The sequence below is a fragment of the Opisthocomus hoazin genome, chromosome 3 (assembly GCF_030867145.1).
Source record: "Opisthocomus hoazin isolate bOpiHoa1 chromosome 3, bOpiHoa1.hap1, whole genome shotgun sequence".
Classification (NCBI taxonomy): domain Eukaryota; kingdom Metazoa; phylum Chordata; class Aves; order Opisthocomiformes; family Opisthocomidae; genus Opisthocomus; species Opisthocomus hoazin.
The window spans coordinates 76492836-76520295 of NC_134416.1; the positions used below are offsets into that span (position 1 = coordinate 76492836).

Sequence of the window (27460 nt, forward strand, 5' to 3'; positions counted from 1 at the left end):
CTGGGTAGTACTTCTTCCACACTTGAATTTCACAGAGGTCAAGCTGCCATTTTTAAATATATTGTATTATGAAAAATTATTATCTAGGCCTTGTCTGAGGAACAGTTTTTGTGAAAGACACTGAGGAAGCAGTTGAACCCGTGAATCTCATTTCCTAGGTAAGAGCTCTAACCAACTGGTGCTCTGGTTCGATGGCAGTGTTTCATGCCTCGCCTTTCCTGTGAACTCACTCTCAAAAAAGCTGTAATCTGGTGGGACATAGACGTTGTTGAGGAATATCCAGTGAGCTCTGAGATTTGTGACAAGACTGAGCACTCAAGGACTTAGGCAAAAGAATGTGTCAATTCTCATTTGTGTTGAGGTGTGAACGATAGTCCAAGATGTTCATTCTATTTGAAATATTTTTGATACTTTTATGGATTTGCAGAAATAACTCTAACATGTCTAAATATTGTCAGGACTTGCAGACTTCTTAAATATCTGTAGTCATGGGTGTCAGCTAAACAAGGGACTTCAGAATCCCAATTTACCAACTCAAGTCTCTGTAAGTAGAACAGCTGGCGGTCACCAGTGTTGCAGTAAGCTTCTGTGCCATTCCGTTCACACAAGTGTCTCCACTACAACACCTTCTATGTATAACATTGTCGTCCACACAAGAAGCAAAAACAGCTCAGCAGTCCTATTTTACATTGTTTCCTCAAAAATCCACCTCCAAGGACAGGGAAAAAAAAAAGCAATGACAATTTAATTTTCTGTTGTTGGGCTATGTATCTTCCTTACCTGCCCCTTTTTCTTTTTAGGTAATTTCTGTAAAGGACCACTGTTGTTAACTTCGTGTAAAACCTCCATAAGCTAGGTGAGTGAAATATGAAGGACAGAATACATTCTTGCAGCATTATAGTGAGTGTCCCTCTTTTTTATCTGTCTTTTGTTGGCCAGGAATCTTTCCTCCTAGAGATAAAATCAGATTTTGGATCTAATCTGAACATACCTGGTGCTCTTCAATAATGGGTTCTAAGTTGTGATTTTCTTCTTTCATTTTTCTCCTCAAATGTGAGAATGTTTTCCTGAAGTTCTGAGGTAGGTGAATGGGTTGATCGGAATTGGAAATTGTGTGATTGGGCACAGAGCCTTTCCTGTGTACGTTAGATCAGAGAGGGAACTTCTAGAAAGCAAACTATAAGCTGCCCAAGTTGTACCGTAAGCCAAAAATAATCTTTGTGTGCCTGCTTTTTTTAGGAATTTTAGGGTTTGTTGGTTGTTTTTTTATTTTTTTTAAAAAACAGTCTGTTGTTGTTGTGTTTTGGAAATATGTGTTATTCAGAGGGGAATCTTGAAATCAAATAACATGTTGTCCCCAGCACTAAGCTAGTTATTTAAACAGCTTTGGGAGAGCAGCAACCCGCAAAAGGTTCAGGCAATACTATTGTTGAATAATTCCAGTAAGGGTACCGTTGTGGAGCACGTGATTAGGTGTGGTTAGATTTTTATTCCCTATCTTGCAGTATATCCCTCTTCCTCAAAAGGAAAGAGGCAGCAAAGCAACTGTTGTAGAATTAATATATTGTTTCTAAAACAGCATGGAGCTGTAGAGCTTGAAACTTTTCTAGCTGCAAGAACATGCCAGTATTTTACTAAAAGTCTGACTTATCTGAGCCCAACAGCAAATTGCTCCCCTCGTTAATCCCAGTTTGATCTGTCCGTGTTCTGGTATTTACATGTATATAAATCTGGAGCTGAAAAAATGCTGTGCGTGTGATGACTGTCTTCTTTTGAAGTGAGAGGAGCACAGCTAGAAAAAGCAGTCTAGCTTTGAAATTTTTTTGATCATTGATACTCAGGAAGCAGATAGTAGAGATGAAACCATGGATTGTATCATACCAAAGAGAGTAGAGATTCAAGCTAGGGTGAAATCAAGCTCTTTTTTTTTTTTCTTCTTGACACAAGGCATTTGTTGCTCTGAACACCAAATCTAATAATAGTGAAGTGCATGTGGGAGATAAAAAGGGTGATTTTCCATATGGTATTGGGTGAAGAAAACATTTTCAATGTCTGGAAGATCAATATAGAAATAGTTATTTAAGACAGCCGTTCTGTACAACATGTCTTGCTCTGTTTACAGTCTGGTCAGAAATAATAGAGGACTTTGAATGAAATACCTGTATTGTTCTTTTCAAAACTTACATTTTTGTAATGAAAGGGACATCAGAATTTAATCATGAGCTGGCAAGGTTGCTGTGTGTAAGGCTAGGGGTTCTGTTGGTAAAAAAAAGACAAACCTGCAAACATCCTGAAGTGGGAGAAAATATGATGCAGCTGTTGTGACATTACAGCAGTTTTGAAGGAGTTGAAGGGAAGCAAAGAGTTGTCTGCTGTACCCCAGGAGATGAAATACACTCTTCCCCTGTGAAAGAAGATGTATTTTTCCAAGTCAGAAGGGAGGCAAAATGCCAGCAGCATGTATGAGGTGGAGGAGAGTAATCAGGAAGAAGAAATCAGACCTATAAACTGTGGAATAATGCTTTCCCTCAGTTCCCAGGAGTAAGGTGTGTCCTCAAGCCTCCCAGTTCCCAAGCCCACTAGCAGAGTCCGCAGTATGAAGCACTGCCGACAGAAGATACAGTTAGGGAGCGTGTGATCCAAACGGGCATGCACAAGTCCAAGTGACGAAAGGGGGCTGCATTCAAGGGTGCGGATGGAGTTGGTGGAAGTCACTGTGAGGGCTCCTGTCTGTCACCTTAAAGGTCATGACAATCAAGGACAGTTCCTAAGCACTAGAAAACAGCAGGCATTGGGCTCATCTTCAAGACAGTCAAACAAGAGGATCCCAGAAACAATTAGCTGATCATCCTCCCTTCATTCTCCATGAAGGCTAGGGACCACATCTGCCAGAAGATGGCTTGGAGGAACACAAAGGATAATGTGACACCATGGAACACACAGCACAGCTTCACCCAGGACAAGTTATGCTCGGAGCAACATGAGCCTTGATTTGAGAAGGTGCCTGTCCTAGCAGGACAAGGGGAGACCTGAGACTGCCATTTCCTCAGCCTTTAGCAAGACTCGTGACACAGCCTGGCGTGGTCTCAGGACGGGTGAGGCATGGCCAGGAGAAGGGGCCTACACGGCGAGAGGACCACCGCCTTGTGCTTGGCAGGACCAAGGCCACCCGCGGGGCAGCTGGTCGTGGTGCTGTGCCTGAGGTCAGGGCTGGGGCTGATGCTGGGGATGGTGTGAAGGAAGGGCCTGGGTGGCAGTGGGACAGGCCACCTTGCACAAGGTTGGGCATGCCCCTTCCCATCTGAGGAAGGCAGGACAGCTGGTGGGGATGTTCCTCGGCATCTGGGGAAGGCAGCAGCTCGATGCAAGCCCGGCCCTCTTCTCGCTTCTCCCTCGGGCCTTGGTGCGGAAGAGATGGCAGCTCTTCCCGAGGGGCGACGGTGCCAGGCAATGGGAAAGAAGGACCCATGCCACCCTTCACAACCAGCAAATGAAGACGTCTTTGTTGGTGGACAATGTTGGAGGTGAGCCTGCGGGAAGTTCATAGCGTTTGTCTTCTCCCAGCTAATGTTGGATGTAGAGGCTGGGCTGCCAGTAGGGAGCTGGCCAGGTGCTCCTGCGACACTGTTGGTGCAATCTCACGGAAGCAGCCAGGGTGTGCTTCTGTAGAGTCAGGTCATCCCTGTGGCAGGTGGACCCCCCTCCATTGGTTCTTCTTCGTCTTCAGGTGGATCCACCTCAATGGGATTCACACTGTTGTCTGGTGGATTGGAAGCCATTGGACACACACCATGCCTTGGTGGCTTGACACCTGTGGGCTCCACATTGTTCTTCAGCGGGTTGACATGTCTGGGCCTCATACCATTCTCTGGCAGGCAGAAGTGCCTGGGCTCCATGCCATTCCCTGGTGGACCTACAGCCATGCGCCGCATGCCATTGATTGCAGAAGAGTTTTATCACGCTGGTGCCATGATGTGGGAAATTGACGATTAGTTCGATTTTGCTATAGCTTTAGTTTAATTTTGTTATATAACTTTGCATCTATGTGAAGAGTTAAACACTGTTATTCAGTTTAGTTCTGTTCTTTGTAACCTTGCTAACAAAGACTGTTGTGAGCTCAAATGTAGCTAACAAGCACTACTTGTGAGACAAACGAAGAGAAACAAGGACTGATAACCAGAATTTTGTTGTCTGTAAGAAGCAACTCTCTAGCTGAAACTGGTCCTATGGTTCGGGACTCAGCCAACACAGAATACTCACGAATTTTTGAGCCAAAGGTGAAAGCACTCAGTGAGGAAGACTATGAGACTTCATCCAGAAGACCCCCACAGATGACCACCAGACGACACTGTGCAAGTGCTAAAGGGGGGTGGAGTATGATAATGAATTCCTAGAAATAGTTACAATAGTCCAGCCTACTTAGCTAAGCTTTGTAATAAATAGGTTCATGCTTCGTGACTCGGTGTGCAGGTTAGGAGGAGCGATCCCCCTTGCACCCAGCACCGCAATAAACATACCCCTTTTACAGGACCAGAACAAAAGGCATTGAGGGTCTGGTGATGGCAGGAGGCCACTTTTATGGTGATTGTGACTGTGGCTGATGTGTGTGTGGTGAAATATGCTCAGTTTGGTGAGCGGCCTGTAGCCTGAAAGATGCCGAAATGTGGGAGGAGGAGGAGGGTAGCGGGGGCTGAGGGCCCGTTTCCTGTGGCTCACTCCTGCCTGCCATGTTGTTTGCCCAAGAGAAAGGCTTCCCCTTGGGCACAGCAGCTGCCCTCCACCTCCTGTTGTAAACCGTGGGGTACTGGTCTTGAAAGATGTTCATATAGCTCACCATTATTCATGTGCCTCGTTGCTCTAGGCAAGTACTTATGGCAGGTTTGATGTCTACCAAGGGCTCTCCAGGGAAATGCTTAAGGTGGAGGGGCACTCGTGCCTGCATACCTCTGCCCTGGAGGCTAATTCCAACGTACTTCATGCACTATAAAAGCTGTTCAGAGCATAACATCAACTGAAGAGTAAAGGGAGGTCTTGCTTCTGTGCAGTGATTGAATTACAATACGTAAAAAAAAAAAGTCTTGCTGCCTGCTGTTGAGACAAGGAGAACCAAGGTGTGAGTGGTGCACCTGCATTACCATGGTGACAGCAGGTCCCCAGGTGCCCCTTTCTCCTGTGTGGCTTCACTGCTTGGTCTCATGATTTGTACTGAAATGTAAGGTAATACCCATCGGTAAGCTGTCTGTCGGACTAATGAGGGAAGGTGTCATCTCTCAGCTATTTAATAGTTCCTTTTCTCCCCATGGCTAGTGCATTTTTGTCAAGGCCGCTATGCAGACCACATCCTTAGAGGACTGATTGTCATTTCTTTAAGTTGTATTTTGACTGGTTTTTAGGTAACAGAGAGAGAGGTGCTGCGGGTGGGTAGGAGGTGCTGACGAGCACTGTCATATTCATGTCATGAAAATCATACTGGATGATGGAGATGTCAGGACACCTTTTCCGTATTTGCACTGTACTTCTTGTCATGATGCCAAGTGACTGGAAATAAAACATGAGCTAGGTTTATCTAGCAATGGTCAGAGGGCAGATTGTCTCTAGGACATTCCTTGGAGTGATTTGATAGGCAGGTTATCTTTACAGGAAAATGTTCTCCTGTGATTATGCTTGTGAATACTTAGCGTGCTCCAACTGTGAGTCTCTGACGGAGATGAACTCAAGGGTGTGTGCTGGGGCTGTCAGCACACTTTTCACATATCTTGAATTAGATTCCCCACTGACAGTAGGGTGTTCTGTACACAGGTGAGGTGCTGTGTGGTTTCTGTGGCTGATGCTCCCAAAGTGAGCACTTAGAAAGACTGTATACTACTTTTTGCTTAATAGAACAGTTGAAATTACAGAAACAGATATTTAGTTTTGCGTAGAGATGTGTTGCAGTGTTCTGGGGAAAAAATAAAAAAACTAAACTGCTTTTCTATTGAAATAAAGGTCAAGTACAGTGTTCCTGCTGCTGCTCTGACTAGCAGGGCTGTTATGACTGATTTCATTTATCTTTTTATGGCATTAGAAGTAGACTGCAATCCAAAAACAAAATAAAAAAGAGAGCAACAAAGATGCAGCACAAGAAGAGAGAAAGCTTCAATGTGAGAGAGAAAGTAATCAACCCTCAGTTTTGTTGCCTATTATAGGAAAGTCGTTTTAGGCTCTCTTTTCAAGGTGTGCTTGAGAGAGAAGGATTTGTCACAGCCCTACTTTCAAAAATAAGCATAGAAAGGGGCGGCCACTGGGACTATGGGTCTGGTGTGTTGTGCAAGGACAAGGCAAGAGCACAGGACACCTCATCTATGTATGTTATGCCAACGGCTAGGTATCTAGTGGGTGTTAGTCTAGATGCCAGGCATTATAGAATGGGTAGTTGCCAAAGAGCTGGAGCAGCAGTGTATGAGGATAGGTTTTTGAAGTGCCTTGCTGTTTGCTTGTGGAGCTGAACAGAAGGGAAAGTTAGCCATTTGACAATTCTGTGCTAGCTTCAAAAGAGCGTAGAAGGATTACAGACACAAGCTGTGACAGCAAGTTAGCTGTGGACACAGCTGTAGCAATATGTTTCTAGGCAAATTATTTGCCAAGTGCTTGGTATATCAACAACGCAGCTGGAGGGATTTGTGGCACAAAGAGCAGAAGATGCAAGGCTACAGAAAGGGTTCTTTAATTTACAGCATGAGCAGTCCTGTGGTTAATGTAAGTAGCACAATCCGTTCCAGGGTGATCTAACATTAGAGGAAAAAATAACACTGCAGAGGGCAGGCAGCCCTGAGTTTTGGCAGCAGCAAGTGCTAGAGAATTCATTAGCCTCTGAGTTATAACTGGATTTGGGTTTGCAGGTTTTCTTGGACTAGGCAAGAGCTAACAGATGCTTGGCTCAAAGAAGCTGTCAAGTGTGCTAGCCCCGGGAGGGAGAATCCACTGGAGGCTGAGATGCTATTTTGTCAAACTGTCTTACGATCTCTACCTCTGCTGTTTCCCCCACATCCTCCCTCTCGTGCCAGCAAGGCTGCTCTGTGAGGTGGGCTGAGGCAGTAGCCGGGACCACCCTATCGTGGCTGTGCCCTTCCTGATGGGGTGCCATCCCCTGGGGTCTGAGCCAGATGGGCAGTGCTGGGGGCAGGTGACAGGCTCCAATGACAACCCTGACATGGCTGGGGCTGAGTGAGGTCCAGGGTCTGGCTGGGGTCCAGCCAGGAGCAGCAAGAGATGGGGCTGGAGGCAGCGCTGGAGCTGGACCCTCCAGCAGTGTAGTCCAAGGTCCATTGAGGAGAAAGGACTCTAGGCCAGGCTGGAGACAAGCTGCCCCCAGTGAGGGTCTGACACAGGTCAGGGCTGGATGGGGTCCTCCGACCTGAGCTGAGCTGGAGCCCCCGGACCCATGGCAGGAGGCTGGTGGGGGTCCCCAGAAAAACTGCCTGGGGCTAATAAAGTCCCTGTGGGCCCTGACTAGAAAGTAAAAGTTGGGGCATATTGGAGCAGGGCAGTCACTCAAAGCTGGGCCTCCCAGGCTGTGGCTACATAGTCTGCAGAAGAGATGAGGTGTTGGTTCAAAGCTTCGCTGTCCTAAAGGAGAACAAAACCGACAGATCCTGCTAACAGGGACAAGGAGGGAGGGGGCAGAAAAAGATGGGTGTAATGAGAGGCGGTAGCAAGACCCAGTTCCTGGGTCCCTAATCTTCACTGGTGCCTGATTCTGGTACTGCAGTGCTGTGGGAGCACTACGTGGGCTGCTGGCTGGTCGGTAAGTGTTGAAGCTACTGCTGTCTGTCCAGCTGCAGTTCTGGGGCGGGGGGGGGCCTGCACTGCTTTCTCTTGCTGAGCAGTGGAAAGGGGAGCATGGGAGCAGAGGCTGCTGGAGCACTGAGCACATTTGGCATTTGTGCATAGGTGTTTTGGTTACATGACTAAATTAGTTTATGGACATTTCTTGCAGACGTAAATATTGGGAATATATTTTTTATTGTTACATTCTTGTAGATCCAACCCCAGTTGTGTTACATTAATAGAGGTGTTCAGAGAGCAGCAGGAGGCAAAATATTTTGAAAGACCAGTTGGTTCGCTTATGTGACTGAAGGAGCAGAAACAGTGCACTGGAAAGAAAATGTCAAAAAACTCCCATTTCTGAGGCAAAGTAGCGGCTGGATTGTGTGATACTGTGAACAAAAAATGGAAGCTTTTACAGATGAAGTAGGATATGTGTTGTGAAAACAAAATGGGTCGTCAGTATGAGCCAGCGTAGCATATGCACTGCTTTCATATGCTCAGGGCTTATGTCAGAGATGTACGCAAAAAGTCATAATAAATACTGCACTCTAATTGTCTGGTAGCAGTGAAAAAAATGCTGCTAGCTCTGAGAAAGGGATGAATAAGTTTTCAAAAGGTGAAACAGGCACAGTAGTGGAAAAAAAAAAATAATATGGCTGGGATGGGAGAGGTGTTGTTAATGCTTCTACCAGAAAAGAGACGTTAACAACTGCAGAGTGAAACTGTTAAATGCATCTAGTACATCAGAATAAACTCAGTTTCCTGATTTTGTTATGTAGTGGTCCAGATGTCTTTGGTAAGGTTTAGGTTTCCATTTTGCACAATGATTTGGGGCTGATGCCTCATTTGGGCAAGGTCACATTTAATCAATGGCTTTTTCTCTCTCTCAAGGTCACATTTAATCAATGGCTTTTTCTCTCCTCCTATTGAGGAGATATCTTTTAAAGATCTTAGATTCTTATCACTGGGTTCACCCTGTGCTGGATGTTAGTGACCTTATAGAGGTTACTTAACCTTTCTTTTCTCAGTTTCCTTCTGTGGAGACTCTGACAGTAGCAAGGGTATGTTGATCTTTGAGAATCTGACAATGTGGATCTTTATTTTCTGTTTTGCTGTAAAGAAACTGGGAGTGTAAAGGGTGATGTGAAGAACAAGCTACCTCAATAACATGCTGCTGCAGTGTAATTTCTTCCTGCTGCACAGAGGTCAAACACCACTCCTTTCTGCTGCTGTAGCTGACAAGATAGTTCTGACTGGTCACTAATCTTTACAGTGACTGTTCAAGAGCCTGGATCTAGCCATCTGCTAGTTGCCTAACAGTGTTGAGAGGCTGATAGTTCCCTGGCTGAATGAGAGATCCAGCAGTAGCTGGCCCTAAAGAACAGATGTGGCTTTGTAGGGAGAGGTTTTAGTGCAACCGTGACATCTTTCTGATAGAAGAGGGAGCAGTGTGTAGCTGGGTAACATAGTTTTAATAGAATAGTAGTGTAGCCGCACTGAGGGATGGGAGTTAGATATCAGATTGCAAGTGTAGAGCACATACTTAATAAAAAATTGAAGAAAGTGAGAGGGGGAGGGGAAGAGGTGAGGGGGATATTGAATATTTCCTTAGACATACACAGAGAACCAGAGCTAAAATGGCACACAGAGGGTACGCTCTCAGCTGCAGATGCATCACAGTGTTGGCAGTTTTATTTTTATGAAACAGCCATTGTCTCATCACAGGATGAAAATTGCACAGCCCTCATCTTTTCAAGACTGGTAGAGTAATGACTCTAGCAGTCACATAATCCAAGAAAAACATTACAGCTTTAGTCAGAGGAGTGTTTGATACTGTATGATGTAGAACTCTGTATCACTTGCATTTTCTTTAAGCCTAGATCTGGGAGACCAGCAGATCCTACAGAGATGCTCATTCGTTTGCTTACCAAGCGTTTGTTCTCTGAAAAGGAGAAAATTAAGGAAGGAGCGGTGCTGAGGGATACTGACATCCCAGCAGAAGAACAAGGTGTCTGATTGAGCAACCTTTTTTCTCTTTTTGGAACATGCTAGTACTTGCAAGCCATTCTGGGTCTCGACCCATTTCTGGTATGTTAGAAATCCACCATGTGAAGGTGGATTTCCAGCAAACAGTCATTTTCTTAACATACATTCTCTGAGCACTCAGAAAGACAAAAAACTTCTGCTTTCCTGTTTTATTGAGGGCTACGTGTGGCCATCGATATGTGTATCACTAAATCTGGAATGTTGTGTTTGGGAGGTCAGCACTGCAAAGGGAGCAGCAGCAGTGCGAGTCTGATATTTTGTATTGTATATGTTGAAATGGGATAATGCTGAGAGAAATGTACCTGGGCTTCCCTCTCTGTGGGGATCTGATCCTTTGGAGTACATGAACTGCATGAGAATGAACAGGGGAAGGTGCAATAGGTCACACACAGAGGGAGAAGAAACTATTTTTTTGGATCCTCCATTGCGAGGGAATAGAAGGGAAGCAGGAAGTCTCAATTTAATTGCCTTTTGCGCTGCAACTTTGAAGTTTGTAAGTTGTGTGTATTTTAGAGAACAATAGGTTATCATGCTATTCAAATTCCAGTCTAATCTATGAACTTGTAGAGGATTTGAGGCAAAGTCCATAGGTGTGGAAATAAGGGGGGGGAGCATCTATGAATTACTTTACTGCTGTCATGGTACTTACGTGAGAGTCATACACATAGGCCTATTTAAAGGAAATATAGCTAACAATCATCACATTTCTTTGTAATGTGATAATGTGACATATACTGGTGCAGTTGCCAAGCAGATAAATGTAGAAGTGATTAGTTCCACCCTCCGAAAAGTCACTCAAAAAAGAGCACAGAACGTCCTTGCTTGCTCAGTAGAAACAAAATGGGACACAAATTGACTAGTCAAATACAGAGAAGCAAAGTAACTGTGTTAACAGAAAGCGAAGTGCGTTAGCAGGGCTACTATTTTATCACACTTCTATCTTCCTGGAGTTGGCAGGAGTGAGTGAATGACAGGTACAGATGGTCACGGGTTGGGGAATTGGAGTGGAAAGCAGAAAGGGAAAATGTCAAAAAGCTATACCTCTGCCTATTTTTTTAACTTCCTAAATAATTTAATTTACACACAGCTTTTACTAATTGCCTGGTCATTTATCTCCATGGCATATATAGGGTACTTTATTCTGTTTGGAAGTTCCCTTACATCACTGAGGCCCTGGCACTGTTACCTGGGCTATCGTATGATGCTTGTAAAGTGATATTATCTGATCAAGATGCTTGATACCAAGTGGTGCACACTCTGGTCTGTCAGCTTAGTCCTTTCAGTGGCTTTATTGCCCAACAGACACAAAACAAGTGCTGCCTTCTGTGCTAAGAGGAGAGTGTTGAATGTATTAACTGTCCCACAACTCAATTCATCTAGCTCACCTAGCCAGCTACTTAAATTATTAGTTCCTCCAAGGATTTAACTCTTTTTTTTTTAATTCACCGAAAACCTCAGTATTGTCAACTCTGTATTGAGAAACAACCGCTTAAGAACCCTTGCAATGCTGTGCGGAAGAAATTGGTCAGTGAATATGAGCAGCACCTGGCTTTTTAGTAGTTAATGCCACTGATGACGTTAAAGACTTCACTGGAGATGCTGGAATAGTTCAGCCTTTTGGAGTCCACACTTACAGTGTCTGTAGATTCCCTATAGAAAGCAAGCGAAATAAACGGTCTCCCATGTGCATTCCAGGCTTGTTTTGGCATTGTCTCAGCTGATGCCATGTGGCCAAGCCAGGTGTCCAAAAGCAGAGGAATGAGGGAGCTGAAGAAAGAGGACAAGCAAGGGGAGATTGAACTTTTCACTCTCCTAATGCAATTGAGGCCTCGGAAAGTTCAGCTCTTTGTCACTTTCAACTTTTCTTCTGGTTTTCACTTGCAAGAGAACTTGCCAAGCTTCTGAACGTTTTCCCAGCTGATGTCTCACTGTATGCATTGCTCTAAAGGTGGTGTTTCTGTCATGTGGAGATCCTCAATTGAGGGTGAATGTGGGTGTTGCTGGGAATGCAGCATGCTTTCCTCACATCCATTTTAGCAAGCAGCTTGCTTGTCTGGGTTGCTTGTGTGACTAAGGTAAGTTCTCCAAAGCATCTAACAGCCTAGGACCATTACATCTCTGCTCTTCCCCCTAATCCCTCCTAAGCCTGTGAAATCTGTCTTTTCCCTTACAATATTCTACAGTTCTACAGTTCTCTACAGTCTTAGCTGTACAAAGTAATTGTTCTGACATTGTCAGCTGCTCCTACGCGAATTAAGACCCTGCTTAAACAGTTTAGTCACAGTCCGGTCTAGCCCATAAAGAATTTTAAAACAATTATGTACAGGCTGAATTAGAAGGCTTTTTACGATTCCTTGCCATATTACATCTTCAGTCTGTACCTCTTAAATTACCTAAACCTTCAGTCAGTCCCACTGGACCATCAGCTGTACTGTTCTGGAGTTGTGTTGTTTGTTTTTTTTCCCCCTGTGGATTTAATCTGGTCTCTCACTCTGCCACAAACTGTCCAGATAACATCACCATGTCAGAAAACAGCTCCCTGGTTTAGCTGCCATTCATGTGGATCTCTCATCCTTGTGGTCCAGTTTAGACCTGAGGTTTTTTGATACTTTATTCTCTCAAAGCACAGTGAAATAAGAAATCATAGGATCCCTTCTCTGTGTTGGGGGGGGGGGGGGGGGGCTATGGAGGGACACCAGTATGGATATATGGGTGTGAGAAAGAAGGGGAATGGAAGAGAGATTATTTTTCCTCTAGTTTCCTATGTGGATTTCAAAGCAGCAAGGCTGGTTTGGTGTAGCTAACAAAAGTTCTTGAAGATTGTGGCTGAAAATAGAGACGAGGAGGGCTGCATTTCCCTCTCTCACTTTTCTCTAAAGCCACCTATGGTTCTGGTTGCAAAAAAAAGGGACAGATGTGTGAGTCTCAAACAAATAATTGTTGTGTGTACTCTGGAGATGCATGGAGTGGGAGAGCAGATGGAGCCCACTTTTCTCTTTGTGTGGTGACCGAGACGACTACTGCTTACCCTCTGTAGTGCTGAAGATTGGAAGGGATAATATTCTGCTTCTACTTAGCAATGGTGTGTCTGTTAGGCACTTTGCATTTTTTATTTAATGTAGAAATTGCTGACATAGCTCAATGTGGTTAAGTTTCTTGCTTACTGACATTGTAATCATACAATCTTGTTTCTGGTCCAGTGCCACTTCTGTCCTCAATACGGGCTGCTCACAGCTGTCGGGCAGGTGGGATTCTTGTGCTGAAACGTCAGACCACAGATTTCTTCCTGGTCCCTAGAAGGTATGCTCTGTTCAGACATCTGCTATTCAGTCTTTCCCCTTGTATTTGAGGGAACTCCTGGTCCAGGATCGCTCAACAGCATGGATTGGAAAACAAATCTGGGTGTCCCAGTTCACCTGCTCAGCAATGCAAAGGAAGTTCAGAGATGCAATGGGCAGGAAAATATAGGAATGTAGCCAAAGACAGCAGTTATTGCTGGACATATTAACCCTTCCTAGGCATCCTGACTCCGGAAGCAGTGATCCATCATCTCTTTCACAGTTGATGGTGATAAGCAGCTGATGTACTGTTGTGCTGTTATTACTGTATATGGAAAGATGAAATTAGCTGCAATGTCTAGCTGGCTTGAGAAAGAGATAAAGGAGTAACATAAATTTTGCATTTTTTCCACTGGAAACACTTGAAAATCTGTATATAAACTCTTTAAATGTAAAATGTTCTTTGGGATCCCAGCAGCTTTTGACTAAAACAGACAGTTTCTTTGACAGTTTAAGTGCTGCTCTTCTCTAAAACTCAGGGGTAATACAGGACTGGTACAGCTGTGGTGGCAGCAATGAGACTAGGAATTATTCTGAGTTCAGACAGATGCTGCTGTCTGGATTCTCAAAACCATTTTTCTTTGGGGAAAAAAAAAAACCCACCACACTATCTATAAAATGAAATTACTATCCTTGTGATCTTTCATATAATTGTTTCAGATTTTGGGGATTTTTTGTATTTGCCTCAACATTCTTTGGTGAAAATTTTATTTTTATTTTAATTCAAAACTATTACAGGATGGATGTTTTGTTTATAGAGTGAGCTTTGCTTTCACTAAATGAATAAAGTGGCTGTGCTGGTTTATGTGAGTAGTGAAGTCCGAACAGCCTTGCTCTGGAGAGGCCTTACAAATATGTTTAGGGAACTGTAGCTGCATCTGAAGACTCCTTTGCCTAAGCAAAAGTGGAGGGAGAACTGTATTTACAAATACATTTAGTTGTTTTGTGACTTGATTAATACCCAAGTAAGGACAAGTGCAGCTGGTACTGTTCGGTTTAATTCCCAGACTGCTCTGCCTTGTGCTGGCCCACTGGCCAGAAGATTGAGGATTGTAAGCCTGATGTTCCAGCATAACCTTTTAGGAAGCCAAAGTGCATTATTATTATTATACAAGTCTTATGAGGAGCAGCTGAGGGAGCTGGGGCTGTTTAGTCTGGAGAAGAGGCCGAGGGGGGACCTTATTGCTCTCTACAACTACCTGAAAGGAGGTTGTAGTGAGGTGGGTGTTGGTCTCTTCTCCCAAGTAACTAGCCATAGGATGAGAGGCAATGGCCTCAAGTTGCACCAGGAGAGGTTTAGATTGGATATTAGGAAAAAATTTCTTTACTGAAAGAGTGGTCAGGCATTGGAACAGGCTGCCCAGGGCAGTGGTGGAGTCACCATCCCTGGAGGTGTTCAAAAAACGTGTAGATGTGGCATTTCAGGACATGGTTTAGCAGACATGGTGGTGTTGGGTGGGTGGTTGGACTTGATGATCTCAGAGGTCTTTTCCAACCTATGATTCTATGATTCTGTCTAGTGTAAGGAAGTAGAAGAAATATTGCAGGATAGTTCTAAGAGAGTGAGCTATGTGAGTGGCAGCTTAGCAAATGTGAATAATAATTGTAGACAGCATGCGCCCAGTTTAGTTTTAGTTTTGCTACTAGGAAATGGGATGACTGGAAAATTCTGGAGGTAAGAAGATGAAGAAAGAAATGAGGCAAAACTCTCCTTGGACACATGTCAAGAATTGGGTCACAAACCAACTAATAAATATATTTGTTACCAGGTAGAAGAACAAAAGTCGATTTTTCTACTGCGAACACTGTTACCTTACACAGTTACCCTGTGTAGACTTAGAAAACTTTGTATTAGGGATAATTTTAAAAAATAACAACAAAATGTTACAGACTGTAGAGAGCCTAGGAAGAGAAATGTATGTTCTTATCATACAACAGGGTCTTGATGAGGATACTTTCTGGCCATCTGAGTTTATTTTCCCATCCTAGTAAAGTACCAGAAATTTGGTGGTAAAACACAGCTTGTTATGGAGTGACCCTGGCAATATTGTGTACAGTGTATGGTGTAACCCGTTACTAGCGGGAGCTACTTAACAGGATGAGGGTGTTTTTCAGACCTCGCTTTGCTGATCTCTTTGTTATGAGATGAAGGGGTCTGTGTCTGCATGGCTTCCATATCACCGGTTAGAGAGGTGTAAGTGGCTCTACCTGAGCAAGCAGGGCCAGCTGGATGTCCCCACCGGCGAGCCTCGGCATGGAGACCCCTCCTCCTCTGGGCCAGGCTGTGTGATTCCACAGTGGGTTTCTCTGAATGTCTCTGCATTTCCCTTGCCCCAAAACCCGCCACTGTCTCTTCAAGACTGCAGCTTTCTGTGGCTCTGTTGCAAGATGGGTGCCCTTCATTTTGCGCCTGTAGTCACGGTCATCTGGTGTGCACCAAGGTCGTGCTCCACTCATATCACAGGGTGAGACCCAGGTACACATTACCCCCTTGCATGGCCGTGCTTCTTTTTGAAACAAAACTAAGCAGGAAGGGACCTGCAGCATACACAGCCGTTGTCCTTCCTGGCAGATTGGCAAAGCAGACCTGTGAGGTGCGTCCCAAAGCTTAGCTGCCTTCAGAGTGGACATAACCCTCTGTGTGTCTTCTTTTGTGCACCGTGAATGTGTTCTCTGCTAGCTGGTGTCCTCATGACTGTCATGGGAGGGATGTTACAAGACACATTGTGGAGCACAATATACAAGGAAGCTAGCTTGACTTTGGATGGACTTACTATTAACTGAGAGATGGCAGGTCTCTACTGCTATGATTTTCAAGTGACTCCTCAGACCTGGTGCTGAATACGCAGCTTCAGATCTCTTACTGTGCTGGCCTCATCTGGAGCAACTGAGTCGCTCTGTGTTCCTGCTGCTTGTAACCCAATGCAGGCATACCCGAGCTAGCTCAGCAGGGAGCCAGCATGAACCCAGCACAGCTTGGTAGCTCCCCATCCCTGTCACATGGAAGGTGGTGTGCTGTTTCTCACCAGAGCTGGTTCCAAGAGTAGCGCAGGCATGCTCATGTGGGTGGTGCATTTGGCAGCCAGCCGCCTGTCAGACCAAGGCTGGCTTGCGTTGGATTCCTGGTCAACTGCACGGGGGTATCGGAGAGCTGGTCTGAGAGTCACCACACCAGTTTCTCTGTCGTGCTGGCCAGCGGGTGTTAGTAACAGTATAGGGAAGACCTGTCTCTCGCTTGCCACTGGTGTGATTAGTGCTGCTGCATATCTAGCCAAATTCAAAGGCTCTGTGCTCACACCTTTTAGTTTTCTGACTAATTTTCCTTGCTGTTTTAGGGGTCTGACATAAAAGATCTCCTGTCGTATTACAGCTGATTGGGGTTGTCATTCAAAGGCCTACCATGTCCCAGAAAGAGAAATGTTGTCTAACTAAATAAAATCACTGTTGGCCTTTGGGGCTACTAAGCACTTGCTTGTTCAGTCCTGCACTGTGGCTCCTGGGACATATGTAGTAACATGCTGTCTCATTTCAGCTTTGGGTCTCTGAACTTGGGAAGCTGAGGCTCACACTTTAATATTCATATTGCAACCTCACCCAATGTCCTATGAAGAGGTGAAGCATTTAACACAATGCAGCACAACAGGAGTGGTGTGCCCTAGATAGTTTCCCACTTGAATATTTACGCTCTAAGAGGCTGGATTGCAAGAGGGTGGGACTGAGGGACCATTTGACTATTCTTGTTTTTATTTCCTTGAGTGCACACATCATTTAAGAGAAACAGGATTGCAGCACAATATGGTGGACTGGGTTTGGGAAGAGTGACCTTTGTACGTTGGATGTGGCAGAAGAAACCAGAATGAATGGGCATCAAAGGTGAAAATATTATGAACACAAAGAATGAACTAGAAATGAGGCCAAGAAGGTTTTGTGATGAGTTTTGAAGTTGACGACATGAGTCTTGTATTTGATTCATATGCACTGGAGAATGTTAATAAGGCTTGGAATACTGGAGAAGGAAATCCAGGGATGTGCTTTGCTCAGTTGGAGAGGGATCACATCCAGGGAAAACTCCAGAAAAGAGTAATACTGAAAGCAGAAGAGAGTAATGTTGCAAACAGAACGTCACACTCTTGTTCTCTGCTCCTTAGCACATCACTGCATTTTAGGATATTGCTGATGTAAGGTTCAGCCATCCCAAGTTGGGAGAAAAGTTGCTGTGACTTACCTAGGAATAATAAGTCTGCTCCGAGGATCACACAAAATGGCACAATGCCATTACTGAATATGCTTTAATTGTTCTTTTAGCTCTTTGTTTAGCTTGTTAATTACATCTGTTCTGTTCCAGTTTTAGAAACACACCTGTGAAAGCTGTGCCTCTCTACTGCTTTGCAGATAATGGCCAGTGATGCAGAAAGAAATATATGCAGGAGGAAGCAAGGGAGGGCTGTTGAGAGAGGTACATTAAGAATGTGTATTTACATATACAGAATCTTTTCACTTAGTCAAAACAGAAAGCAAAGTGAGGGTGGTTCTTGCCTTGAAACAGTGCTTTCTGCTCCATCTCAAAAGAGTAAATTATCATATAATCATAGAATGGTTTGGATTGGAAGGACCTTAAAGATCATCTAGTTCCAAGCCCCCTGCCATGGACAGGGACACCTTCCACTACACCCGGTTGCTCAAAACCCCATCCAACCTCGCCTTGAACACTTCCAGGGAGGGGGCATCCACAACTTCACTGGGCAACCTGTTCCACTGTTTCACCACCCTCATAGTAAAGAATTTCTTCCTTATATCTAATAGAAATCTACCCTCTTTCAGTTTAAAGCCATTACCCCATGTCCTGTCACTACATGCCCTTGTAAAAGGTCTCTCACCGGCTTCCTTGTAGGCCTCCTTCAGCTACTGGAAGGCTGCAATCAGGTCTTCCCAAAGTCTTCTCTTCTCCAGGCTGACCAGCCCTAGCTTTCTCAGCCTCTCTTCACAGGAGAGGTGTTCCAGCCTTCTGATCACTTTTGGGGCCTCCTCTAGACCCGCTCCAAGAGGTCCACTTCTTTCCTGTGCTGAGGGCTCCAGACCTGGATGCAGGACTCCAGGTGGGGTCTCACCAGTACAGAATAGAGGGTCAGAATCACCTTCTTCAACCTGCTGGCCATGCTGCTTTTGATGCAGCCCAGGGTATGGTTGGTCTTCTGGGCTGCAAGTACACATTGCTGGGTCATCTTGAGCTTCTCTTCAACCAGCATCCACAAGTCCTTCTTCTCAGGGCTGCTCTCAATCCATTCTTTGCCCAGCCTGTGTTTGTGCTTGGGATTTTCCTGACCCGTGTACAGGACCTTGCACTTGGCCTTGTTGAATTTCATGAGGTTCACACAGGCCCACTTCTCAAGCCTGTCAATGTCCCTCTGGGTGGCATCCCTTCCATCCAGCATGTTGACTGCACCACATAGTTACGGTTTCTAATGGTAGCATCTGTCTTTCCATCCCCTGCTTAGATATTGGCGTGTTGTCTACCACAATCTGTTTTATCACTGCATGGGACTGAACTGACTCGGGGTGAGTTTTAATCTACAGTAAAGCCTGAAACCCAGAAATTTCTGTTTTCAGATTGTTGTGTTACCTAAGTAGTGGTAGCTTAGGAAGAGAAAGGCACAAAAGGAAATTTTACAAGACTTTAATAGTAACATATTTTTGGGAGTGGAAACCCTGCCTAGGCCAAGCTAGCCGTGCAGCTGGTTCACTGCTGAAGAATTATTTATTCTGAGCAGGCATGTTGTCGTATTGCTGACTGTTAGGCTGGGTTCATCTTGGTGTATTGTAGACCACATCAGTTTCAGTCAGAGATAGAGACAGTTTTGAAGTTACAGTACAACAAGGATGCCATCTGAGGACCGTGAGTGAGAGTTTTGAATGGCATAACCTGAGATAACTGTAGTAGCTCTCGCCTGCAGCTGTCTTTGCTACTCTGGAGAAGTTCCCACTTGCACAGGATGGCTCCTATAGTTGTGTACAGTTCCTGAGCCTCTGTACTTCAGGGCTCTATGGAAGTGAACTGAGACCCAAGTGAGGTTGTCTAAATTGCCCAGCTGTAAATTGCTGCTCAGTGACAACACGAACAGCTTGAGGTGTTCCTTAATGAGAAAGAGAAAACTGAGAGAGGTGAAACAGAAAGAGGACAAGATGTCTTGCAGCTACCCAATTGTGATTCCAAGTCCTGACTTCCGGCTTGCTCATTTCAATTTGTTTTGTGGATATGGGGGTATTTTTTTCCTTGCTACTTGCTTTCCGAGCTAGTTACAGCCCAGGAGGTGATTCTGGTGATTCTGAGCTCAGCTGCAGTATTGCATAAATAAACTACCTTCCCCAGACACTGACAGCCAGTCCTCCGTGAGGATGAAGGGTATACCCAGTGGTGTACCATCCTGACATGTTTTTAGGCAATGAGATATGTGTCAGATGTGAATTACAGTGGTAATTTGCTCTATCCTCTGAGATTCTTCGACGGCAGTGTGCAGCTGCTGGAAGCTTGCTCCACTACACTGGCAGATCTCAGCGTAAGCTGCGGACACCAGTTTCTGGGATCTGTCTTGCCCAGGTGCCAGAGGAGGTCTTGGTCTCTAGTAGATTTCCTGCAGGCAAGGGAACTGCTGCTATGTCCTAGGTAAATAAAAGTCATTTCCAGCTCCAGTTGTTTCAACCTGACAAAGTTCACGGTGAGGAGTTCGAAATTGCTTACACGATTTTTTTCTCTCACCTTTTTACGAACAGCTGATATTACTGGGGCTAATATTGTAAATTCTTATTACCATTGTTAAATTGTTACTGCAACATGAAATTTGTCCCATTACACACATAAATAATATACTTGAGCAGAGACACATTGAAGGAAAAGTGTTGATCGTCATGGCAGTTCATCGTGTTACAGTCTGTCACTTCATTTTTGCTGGCTGAAGGAGATGTGTGATGGTGGATAATTTGTTACATAGTTTTCAGCTTTGCAAAGTTCCCTATGCAACTGATGTCAGTGCCAATCCTCATTATTGGCCCACCAAAGAAACCGAAGTTTCCTGGAATACTGAATTCTTTAGGAGTATTTTACTTGCTTTTATATGTCTGTAGATAGTGAATAAATTTTACAGCTATTGCAAGTAAATAGTTCCTGTATTCACCTACAGGCAGCCTTGTGTTTAAATAAATCTAAGTGCAAAATATTTTTGCAAGTGCGATTTTGATACTAATTACAAATTCTGTCAGCAATGTGAATGGAGAACAACTGGCCAGAAGTTCCTTTCTAGGAGGTGTTCTTGGGTCGTACGTCCTCATATCAACTGCGCGTGTCATTCAATTTGTGTGGTTTTGGCACCAAGGTAGAGACCCTTTGTGTCTTGAGCCAGGCTTAATGTGCATCCTCTGCAACCACTTTCAATCTTGGCCTCATCAGTTTAGTAGCTGCTTTCCCATAGTTTTCCTACTACTTTCTAGAGTGATAATTTTTGCTCAGACAGTAGTAATTTTTAGTAGATGGTTATTGATGGGAACGTTTTAGAGCCCATAAACCCATTTATTGGCTGTCACATTCCTCTTCCGCAACCTCCCTCTCACTTGTCACATTCCTTTTCCTCAGTCTTTGTCTCAGTTTGACCTTTTATTTTTTTTTAATTTAAATACATAAATGATGAACTGAAGCCAACTGAGGAGTATCCAGAAAAAATATGGGGAAGTTTATTTGAGATTATGTTGCTTTGTTCACGTAAGAGTAATTTGTAATACAGCTGCTTTTTTAGCCGCTGCATCTTTTTCTGGGTGAATTGTTCTTTTACTAACTTGTGAATGCATGGGGAGAAAAAACGCAAATCAACTCTTTCTTACTTCTTTAATGTGCAGTAGGATTAATCTGCATTTGCCTAGTTGTAATACCTGCTGTTTGTGGGATCCCATGGGCCTTAAATTACATGTGATGGCTGCTTCTTGCTCCAAAACTGTCCTAGATTTTAATGTTAAACATTGCAAAGAATGAAGCAAAGGCATCAAGAACAAGTAAGAGTGATTTCAAGTTCATAATACCTTCCATATGACTGTCAAATTGCTTGAAGATTAAACTTGTAACTGTCAACTCAATCCTGCATTACCTTCCTTCTCATTTTTTGAGTTACATGTGATGGAAGTGGTTGTAAATTGCTGCCGCTAGCATAACTGCGTAGGGAATTTTCATCTGGGGCCGTGTCTGACCTGCAGAAGTTCCTGGAAATGACAGTGCACTGCAGGCTGGAAGAGAATGGGGCATGGTGTGCTCTATCTTACTGCCACAGAAAACAAGAGTTTACAGATTTTCTCTCCTTACATTGTTTGTGCTATTTCTGGTGAGATTCATTGTGATGTCTAAAAGGGCTCCCAGACTTCGGAGCTACCACACTTACCAGAAAGTCACGGAACACCTTGGGAATTTTTTTCTGGATTGTATTTAAAATTCAACTCTTTTGTGCAGGAAAAATGCAAGTTTTTCTTTGAGAAAGCAGAAGTAGGCTGTTCTTTCTTCTCACAGCTTTTGATAGGGGTATACTTATTTCTTTGCACATGCATTTCTGGGTTGGGATTTGAAGGTTTTGGAAAGGGGGGTAGGGTGGTATTTTTGGTAGCTTTCTGTTCTGGAGGAGGTTTCCGTGAAACAGCAAACAAAAGCTGGACAAGCTGGTGGACTGAGATTGTGTTTTGCCAGCTTGACTTTACTGTTTGTTTTCCCTCTTTAGTCCACTCACTTTTTATAACTCTCTCAAGTGTGTCCCTTGGGCTCTGTTCCTTACAGCAACTGGATGGTTTTAGGAACTGTTACACTGTATTTCCCTGTGGTACCCAAGGTTTTATGGAAGCTACAATTTAGCTCAGTGCTTTGGACACTGGCTCTTTCTCCTGCAGAAATGGAGATGTCCTGGCACACCTAAATCCCATAGGTTTACTACTGATCCAGTTCTGGGATGGGGGAGTTACGCCCTTTTCTTATCTGTCTTTGAACACCAAATTTTCTGACTCTGGAGAGGAAAACATTGGGATGGGAACTAATCAACAGATTCTCATAGCAGCTTAAACTTCTGCAGCTGTACAAAACTGTCAGCACAGGAACCGAGACCTCATAGCTGATGAGCTTGCAATGAATCCCTTCACACCTCTGAGGACAGGCAGCTAAAAGGTTTTGAAAGCATAGAAAAAGCACATGAACCTGCCAAAGGGAGAAGAAACAGAGAATGAATGGCAGCGTGGGGAGTTGTTAGAGAAGTGAACTCCAGGTCGAGGTGACCAGTGAGCCTGGATAGAGCGCAGCAGAGATGACTTTAGGGGAAATGACACTGGCAACTCAAAAACTAGCACTGGGATCTGCTAACAGTGTACGTGAGTTGTGACCCCAGCAGAAAGGCCACCATGCAACTGTCAGGTCATACTTTTGGAGGGAATATTGCAGTGCTGGTAGATTTTAGATGGATGAGAATTTCTGTCTTCTGACCAGAGCGCACCTACAATAGGAGGAAGTGTGTGTCTGCAAACCTAATTCCCATTCCAGTTTCAAAAAACAGCTTAATAGGAGGGGGAGAAAGGGCCAATGGAGTAAAATTTCAAGGCTATTTATCCACACTTAAGCAAGAGCTTCTGCATAGGAAGCTGTAATTAAATCTTCTGCTGTCGTTCTTGGTTTTCTCCCTTTCTTAAAAAAAAGAGCTTTACTGTTCCTGAATGCCTTCACCCAGTTACTTCAAAGTTTTAGATAAAGTTAGAAGCAGGTCTGGAATAGTTGTTCCACAGAAGGTTCTTCTGCCTTTTGAAATAAGGATGTAATCACCTCACATTTCCCAAAAACTTCTTTGGCATTATAGGCCCTAGGGTACTGGTTATCTAGAAGGTATCTAGGGAAGTAAAGCCCACCATTACCCTCAGATTTTGATTTTGAGATGCTTCTGTCATCTACTTAGTCTCCCTGCCTTATTCTTCTGAACAAGAATTGTACTTGGTCATCTACCTGTTTAAGCTTATTCTTGGAATTTGTTTCTTGCCTCCAACAGGTATTCAAGTTAATTATTTTGTTAATCACAGGGGAAATTGATGCAACAAATCAAAAAAAAGAGTTTGTTTAAGGGTTAACATTTTACTGGGAAAGTAGGAGGGTGAAAGTTATACAAACACATTTCTGGTATAAGTTTCTTAAGAGAGGGGAACTTGCCAGGGGAAGATGTATACATGTTAATGTATAATAAACCAATGGATGCAACAAGAATTTTTTTTGTTTCACTTGCTTGAAAAGCCACTAACAGACTTCAGCTAGCTAAGACAGATTGCTTTAATAAATCTTTGGGAATTTTGGTATTTTTTGTCTGAGTTGCATTCTCTGGCAAACACACAAAAGAGATGTCCCCTCTAGCACCCAGCAGCTCAGCTTGCCTTTTGTGTGTGGGTATGATTCTCCCTTCTGAGTCTGCAAAACCTCTAAAATCGCCATTAAAATGCACTGTAAACCTCTTCTCTTTGGGAGTACTATGGAGCTATGAAAAGAAGACCATAAAAGTGAAGCCAGAACAAATAAACCTCATTCCAAATGAGTGTGGATTGGCAAGCTTAAGAATCATCAGCTTTGCCTTAGTGAAAAAGGAGGAAGATGGGAATCCACAGGAGAGAATTAGGTTGGTTCAAGCAACACATCAGCACTGTAACCCTACTCTAGATCTGTGTGCAGTACACCCGGAGGGAAATACCACTTTACAGCATCAAGATTGTATCAGCCTACGTTTCTGTGACATTTGGAGTACTTGTGAGTGCATGAAGCCAGCAGCAATTACTTGTATTGTTCCAAACATGTGTCACTAAGATCTTTGTGTTGTACCTATCCAGCCTCAATGTGCCACATATGACAAATATATATCTGTGAAAGAGGTGTCTGTTTTTGCTTTTGGAACCTCCTGCTAGCAAAGACAGACTGCAGAGCACCATGACTCCTGCTGCAAGCATTGAAGTGAGAGAAACAAAAATTAAAAGCTAGGTTTAGCCCTTTTCACCCCACCCATAAAAAGAAAGCGAAGCTTAACTGTCTCCATGCCCCTCTCCTACTGTCAATGCTTGGTTCTGATACAGGAAGGGGAGGTGAGGATGAGGAAGGGGCTTTCATTAGAACTCCAGGAATCTGTATTTATTTATTTTATTTACTTCTTATTTGACTGAAATATCTGTTCAGTGGGGTTGGAGCAGTGCTGGATGAGGACATGAATTGATCAGTTCGTAAAGAACTGAGAATCCTGTGGTAGATCAGTGCTATCTGAACTAAAGTCGTGAGGACCAGTCTATCAGTAGTTAAGGGATGATAGCATGGCGACTTGCACTCCATGGCATGTCACAAGGTGCTCCTCTACACCTGCAGCAGCAGCTGAGGGCTGGGCAGGTCAGGCTGTGCTCATGCAAGGCAGAAAAGCCTCTTGGCGTTTCCTGCTCTTTACATGAGTACCGTCATTTCTGGTTACGTCTGCTGGTAGGCAAACAGGTTCATAAATTTCCAGTGTGCTCATTTTTGCAAAAGCGAAGCTACCTTGAATCAGAAGATCTCAGGACTGTCCTTAACCAAAACCATGTTTTGCTTATCCCAGGAGAAAGTTCAATGTTTTTCTCTCCCATTACTCTAAGCTTCCACTTCCACCCTTGATTGAAACTGAAATTCAGGACTGTGGGTTGTTGCAGGTTCAGGAAAAACTCTTTCCTGGTCTTGGCTTCTGGCTAGTGGAGCAGTTTGTTTTCTTGTTTAATCAAATTTCAAGTAGATTTACTGGGACTATTTGTACTTAGTCAAAAGTTTTTGATAAATGGATCTTCTAATGTGGTTCTGTAGGAGAGCAAGTTGAATTTAGCCTCATAAAGCACCCAGATTTTCTGCTCTAGCCTTCTACATCGCAGACTCAGGTTGCTGTGATGTGCAAGGCACAGTTAGTCTTTCTCATTGTTTCTGAGAGTCAGTTTTTGAAGAGACTTTATTTACCAGCCTCTAAAAAATAAATCCAGTCTACAGATCACTCTGGGATCTCATCTTGCATACAGCTCAACAGATGACCGTAAGCAATACTCAAATGTGTGCAAAGCAGTGGTTAAATGAGGACTGAAATTAGAAATGCATTTGGGACTCCGGGGGAACAGGACTATCCCAGTGTCTGTTTCCTAATGATATTTCTTTGTATGACTGTCAGTGACTTCAGTGAGATGCTGCTTGTTATATTTTACAGTCTACAATCTTTCACCTCTCTTAGAAATACTAGTGGTGTAGTATTTCTTTTCTCATGTGATTTTAAATACATTATTTAAAAGTATTAATAGAACATTTTTGTTCTTAATCTGGTGTAACTGAGAAATTAAAATCCCCAAGCATTTCACTTTCTATATTTTTCTTACAATAATTTTTTTTCTTTACATACCAGCTGTAAGGACCAGAAAACAGTGTAAGAAAGGTCCTTCCTCAACCTGAGAACTCTTATTTCTGTTTGGATTCTTAAAAGCTACTGTTCCTTAAAAAAAATCCAAGCTTTTTCTTTCTGGCATGGTGTGATTAAGTGCTTTGAGGTCTAAAATTAATGAAACAATAATAGATTTTTTTCCTATATTGATGTTTAATATAAAATACAACTTGTATATTATTACTAATATTAAATTATTTTGGTCTGGTTTTTTTAGCACGTATGAATCATATCAGTTGTATTTTATCACCTGTGAAAAAAGGGAGCTAGATTGGCTTCTCACAGAAATCTATGCGAGGGGGAAATACACATTCAGTCTTCTTTCCTATTGGCAGTCATGCTCCCAGACTTGGCGCATATAATAGGGCAAAGAACTTAGCGGAAAAAAAAACAAAGCAGAGAACAACCCCCCCCCGTGTTAGATGCCTAGGAGATATCCATGTAGCACAGGGCATTGCTGTGTAAGCACACCGCTGCTCACACCTCTGATCGCGGAGGCTGCTGGGAGGGGATGTGCGTGTCACCTGCAGGGAACACAGCACTGGCCACGAGCCTCAGGGCCACCTGGGAACAGCCCAGGCAAGATGCTTCCACTGTGGAAAACTCGGTCCCAAGGCATTAAAGCGGGCTTCCAGCCCTGTTGAATGATGTATCTTTGTGGCTATTGGTGCTATGGAGCTTAGAGTTGAAGAACTGGGGTTTGTATCGTACCTGAGGGATAGCCCTCAGACATAGCTACCTATTACAGGCCTTGCCTGTACCTCCAAGATGAAAATTCATTGGCTGTGTAGTGCAAAGCATCGAAGTTGTCTTGTGTGCCTGCTGATACAAGGTGATCTGCACCTTGCTCTTACCAGGGTGATCAGAGAAATTGTCTCAGGACATCCATTCTGCCAGGAATGGGGGGGAGACTTTGTGCAAGCATGGAAATGCTGTTCACAACTGGCTGTTAATCTGATGGGCTAACTGGGAGCAGGACTTGTGAATGGCCCTCTCTAACAGCAAGCCGTGATGCCAAAAACTGCTGCTCCTGGCCAGCGCTGAGGAGCACCAAGGTGCAAGATTCACAGAGACAACACTTCAATACATGCATAGGGGAAACTGATGAGCTGAGGCAGTGTCTGCAGACAGTGCTGAACTCTGCCCTGCGGTCTTTTACCAGGTCAGCAATTTCTAGATGCGTATTTTTTTTGAGGCCTAGACCATTTGGCAGTCTTATTTCTGCTTAATTAGCTTCACGATTTAAAACTATTTGTGGCCTCCTAATGAACTGGGAAAAACCCAGCAGTAGTTAGCAGCTGGCTGGGATTTTAACAGCAGCCATGCGTGTTCAGCAGAAGAGCAATAAAGCAGTGAGAAATCTGCCAGTACTGCCAGGGGTCGGGACATGCAAGGGCTATCCTCAGTCCTGTTAATGATCACCATTAGCGCAGTACAGAATTTCACCTAGACATAAACAGCCTTGTGAAGTGACAGTGACAATGAAGGCTTTGACAGCAGGCTTGGGTTTGCGCAAAGCCTTGGAAAGTCCTGTGAAGCAGGATTTGAACTAAGATGCTGGTCATCAACCAGAGCAGCTGAGGAATGAGGGCGTGTTCCCAATGGACTTTCAACAACTACTCTGCCCTGCCGAGATTTGCCAGGGAAAATCTGCCCAAACCCTTCGGCACTGGGTTACCCAGCTCTGTTACACAGCCCTGTGGGTTTCGCTAAGAGGTGGATGTGACCATTGCTGGGTGGTGGTAACTCTACTAGTTCTGGCTGTGCCTGTGCCTTAGGGCTCAGCCCTCTGAGCCT

General features: G+C 44.0%; 1 long non-coding RNA gene across 1 annotated transcript in view; it reads left to right on the forward strand.

The window, feature by feature from the left end:
• Positions 1–27460, forward strand: part of LOC142360878 (uncharacterized) — a 151942-nt gene that overhangs the window by 11491 nt on the left and 112991 nt on the right. The window contains exon 3 of the long non-coding RNA XR_012763491.1: positions 801–856. This is a non-coding gene — a long non-coding RNA (uncharacterized LOC142360878). The remainder of the gene's footprint in view (positions 1–800; positions 857–27460) is intronic.